Raw genomic sequence first — 4768 nt, forward strand, 5'->3', positions numbered from 1 at the left:
GAGATCTCCTCTTTTTATAAATTTGGGCTTCCTCTTGGGGCCTCTTTCCCAATCTTCTCCTTGCACACATATATCCTGTATAATTTGGTCATAATTGGGATTTTTGTCCATTCTCGAGTGATAGCTCTCCTCTGCAAAGGGTATGCTTTGCAATTTCAACACTCTCATGATGGTCATGGGACTAAAATCCACCATGACTCCTCTCACGAAACTTGTGTATGAGTCATCCGCCTTGTCCTGCCTAACTGCATTCGCATAAAACTCTCTTACTAGAGTTGCATTCACCCTTGTGATCGGATCGGTGAGGAGCTCCCATCGGCGTTGCTCCACCTTCTTTGTGATTTCTGGACACTCGGTTTTTGTGACTTGGAAGCCTAGTTCATAAATGATTTCCTTATCAGCCATCCACTCGTACTGGAGTGCATGATGAAAGGTTCTAAATCGCTTTTCATCAAAAGGAGGATGCTCTATGGTTTCCTTTCCATTTTGCCTCTTAGAGCTTGATGATGCCATGCAAGATTATTGATGTGTTGGCTATTCTCAAGATGGCTAGGAGGGTGTATATGAAGCCTTTGGTGGAGGATGAAGTGTGTATGCCCAAAAGAAGGAAGTAGGAAGGGTGAGAATTTGAAGTGTGTACGGAGAGGTTGTGTGAAGGGGTTTATATAGGAAGATAGCAACTGATTGAAGGGTGTGGATTGATGGTGTTGTTTGATAGTGGACGGTTGGGGTTTTGGGATTGAATGAGCACAAGGATCACCTCCTTTATGGGGGTCTTGGTTCGGTCTTCAAACTTATCCATTCCCAATGTTGCATGGCAACATTTCCAAGGACATTCCCCATGAAGACAAGTGTGAAATTCCCTTGGTGTAGTGGCCAAATCTCCCTTCCTCAATTGTCCTATCAAGTACCATCAATGCCCTCTTTGATTCCCTATACACGAAGAAGAATTGCAAATGGTTAATTGAAATTTTTGGTGGGAAAATTTATAGTGTGAGCTAGATAACAAAAAATATCTATTTTTCTTTTATTTTTAAATGGTTAAATGCTTTCCATGAATACAAATCAATCAACAACTCAACCCCCCTTTTGCATGCAACGTGATACACCAAACTTGTTTGTGATCATATGATGCAACAAGTTTGGGGTAAAAGAATTTTATCTCATAAAGTATGTTCAAGCTCACTTGGTGTTCCTTGAACACCAAACTTATCGTGTACTATACACTGCATGTAAAGGAGTCTTATATTGGTTATCAAAATTGATTTAACAATCCATGAAATTTGCCTTATTACTACTATTAGAAAATTAAGAGATAGGGTATAGAACATGGGCTGCCTCCCATGGAGCGCTTCTTTAACGTCATTAGCTTGATGTTTGGTCCTTGTCAAGGTGGTTGATAGTGCTTGAAGTGTTCTCCCCTTTGCAGTGAACCTATGTCCATTGGCCTTGTTGATAAGCTCCATATGCTCTAAGGACATGATTTTGTTGATGGTGTACACAGGAGGCAGCTGAGATGGAATGGTGGGGAGGTGAGGTGGTATAGATGGAAAGTATGTAGAGATCACTTCATCTCCAGAGGAGAAATCCTCTGTAAGGATCTTCTTGTTTCTCCATCTTCTGGGTACTTTTCTCCTTGTTCCCATTGATGCTGTCTTGCTTTCTATAGATTCTTTCTCTAAGGGATCCTTGTTGTTGACTTTGCATGACTCTGGTGGTTCTGGTTCCCTTTGGATCACCTTTGGATGTGGTTCTTCTTGAATGTGTGGCTTCCCAACCCATGAGATTTCCAGTTGTGTTGCTTGTGCTTCACTGCTTGTTTCTTGTATCAGTGCCTCATCATGTTCTTCTCTTGATGCTTTGTTTTCTTGACTTGCTTCTTGTGTGAGGTTGAAAACATTAAAAGTGAGCTGCTCATCATGTATTCTCAGTACCAACTTTCCTTGCTCTACGTCTATGAGTGCTCTAGCTGTGGCTAGGAATGGCCGTCCTAGAATGATGGGGTAGATAGGATTCTCATCCATTTGCAAAACAACAAAATTTGTGGGAAGATAGTAGCTCCCAACCTTCACCAGCACATTTTCAACCACTCCTATTGCTTGTTTTTGAGTTTTGTCAGCCAATCTGATAATTACATCAGTAGGAGTTAATTCATTGATTTGGAGCTTCTTCATGAGGGAAAGGTGCATTAAGTTGATGCTTGCTCCCAAGTCACAAAGCCCTTTGTCAATCATTGCTTCTCCTATGGCACAAGGAATGTGGAAACTCCCTGGATCCTCCTTCTTTGTGGGTGGCCCTAGTTGAATGAGAGCACTGTAATCCCTGTTCATCTTTATTGTTTATCCACCCTTCAATGGACTTTTTCTGGCTAGTAGCTCCTTTATATACTTGATGTAGAAAGGCATTTACTGGAGGGCTTTAATGAATGGTATATTTACATCAAGAGATGCAAACATATCAAGGAACCTTGAATACATTCTCCCTGCTACACCACCTTTAAGCCTATGGGGAAAAGGTGCATATGGGTTCAATATCTCCTTCTTGTTCAGCTCTTCCTTGGATGTAGGTTGGGGTGTATAACTTCCTTCCTCCTGGCTTTCCCTTTGATTATTTTGGAAGTGTTCTACTTCATTCATACTCCCCTCATCACTTGTGGTTATCATTTTGTATTCTTCCCATCTCACTTTCTTTGTTTCTCCTCTTGGATTCTTCTCTGTATCACTGGGGAATCCATCAGTGGATTTGGGAATTTGTTGAGATAGATACCCTACTTGGGACTCCAATCTCTTGATGTTTTCTCCTTGGTTCTTGATATTGGCTCGCACTTCTTCCTTAAACACCTTATTTTCTTGGACTTCTCTGCATAAGTTTTCAAGTAGAGCCTCAATCTTTGAGAGCCTATCATCTATTAATGATGGTGGGTTGAGATTAGGTGGTTGAGAAGGTTGGTTAGATGGATGTTGGTAAGATCTCTGTGAAGTGTGTTGATGAGTTGCATTGTTGTTGGAATTGAGGTTGTGGCGTCTCTGATCTTGCCCTTGGTCTTTTGGGTTCCCCATCCAAAGTTGGGGTGATTTCTCTATCCAGAGTTGTAAGTTTTGGAGTATGGATCATGGACTTGTCTAGGTGAGTTTCCAACATAGTTGGCTTGCTCCCAGTCACTTTTTTCTCTTATGTTCACTCCTTTTTGAACTGGTGATGAAGTGATGGCTGCTGCAACTTGGTTTTCCTCCACCTTCTTAGTAAGATCTGCTAGCTGCTTGGTGATCATCTTATTTTGAGCTAGCAATGTATCCATGTGGTTCAGCTCCATTACTCCTCTAGTGTTACTTCTTTCAGAGGCATAGAAGTAGTCATTCTCAGCAACTGTCTCAATGACATCTATAGCTTCTTCAATGGTTTTCTTCTTGTTTAGAGAGCCTCCTGATGAATGATCCACAGCCTTCTTTGACTCATAGGAAAGACCTTCATAGAAAATGTGAAGTTGAACCCATTCATTGAACATATCTGGTGGACATCTTCTTGTTAAGTCTTTGAACCTCTCCCATGCTTCATAGAGAGTCTCACCATCTTGTTGCCTGAAAGTTTGCACCTCAGCTCTCATCCTGTTGATTCTTTGAGGAGGGTAGAATCTTGCCAAAAATTTATTCACCACATCTTCCCAATTTGTTAAGCTCTCCTTTGGGAAGGATTCAAGCCATTTGGATGCCTTGTCCCTGAGTGAAAAAGGGAACAAGAGTAGCCTATAGACATCCGGATGGACTCCATTAGACTTCACAGTGTCACAGATTTTCAGGAAGGTGGTTAGATGCTGATTGGGGTCTTCTTGAGCACTTCCTCCAAATGAACAATTGTTCTGAACAAGGGTGATGAGCTGGGGTTTTAGTTCGAAGTTGTTGGCATGTATGGTAGGCTTTTCAATGCTACTTCCACAGTTCCCTGGATTAGGATTGATGTAAGAGCCTAGAACTCTCATTTCTTGCCCAGCACAGTTTGCAGGGCCTTCTCAAGCATGGTTGTGAGCTTCTTCTTCCTGATTGTTTCCCAAATTCTCTTCCATGTTGGGTTCAAAGTACTCTTCCTCTTCCTCAGTACCAATAATTATTTTCCCTCTTGCTTCCCTTCTTCGTCTCCAAAGAGTCCTTTCAGGTTCTGAATCGAAGGATGTTGACACTCTTTCTCTTCTCCCTGTCATACAACAGACAAATTGTACAACAGGAGATAGAATGAAGAAACTATTCTTGTTAGAGTAATTGTTAGTGTAAGTGATGCAAATTATCAAACAGTTAGTGGGTTAGTGAGCAGAATTGTCATCAAAGGGGGAAAGAACGAAAAAAAATAAAAGAGGGAGAAGGGAGTGAGGAGGAAATTAAAATAAACTAAAAGAGGTTAACTGAATAAACTAAAAAAAAAGAAAAATGCTCAATCTAGGGATCTTCAAACTTAATCATTGTTGATTCAAAATCAATCCCCGGCAACGGCGCCATAAACTTGATACATGAAAACTTATCTCTCAATAAATTTTCCTTCGGCAAGTATACCGAATTGTCGTCAAGTAAAACTCACAATTGAGTGAGGTCGAATCCCACAAGGATTGATTGGTCAAACAACTTTAGTTAGAAGAATATGCTAGTTGAGCTAAACAGAATTTAGATTGGGAACTTGCAGAAATTTAAATGACTGGAAAGTAAATAACAGAAATTAAAGTGCAGAATCTTAAATGGGGATTTGGGGTAATGAGCATGAAAATAAATGGCAGAAAGTAAAG

At 40.8% G+C, this 4768-nt stretch overlaps 1 non-coding gene across 1 annotated transcript; it reads left to right on the plus strand.

Annotated features, from left to right (window-relative positions):
* Positions 1 to 3500: 3500 nt before the first annotated feature.
* Positions 3501 to 3607, plus strand: LOC130937100 (small nucleolar RNA R71). The gene has a single exon (XR_009068334.1). It is a non-coding gene; the product is annotated as a small nucleolar RNA R71 (small nucleolar RNA).
* The last annotated feature ends 1161 nt before the right edge of the window (positions 3608 to 4768 follow it).

The sequence above is a fragment of the Arachis stenosperma genome, chromosome 6 (assembly GCF_014773155.1).
Source record: "Arachis stenosperma cultivar V10309 chromosome 6, arast.V10309.gnm1.PFL2, whole genome shotgun sequence".
Classification (NCBI taxonomy): Eukaryota; Viridiplantae; Streptophyta; class Magnoliopsida; order Fabales; family Fabaceae; genus Arachis; species Arachis stenosperma.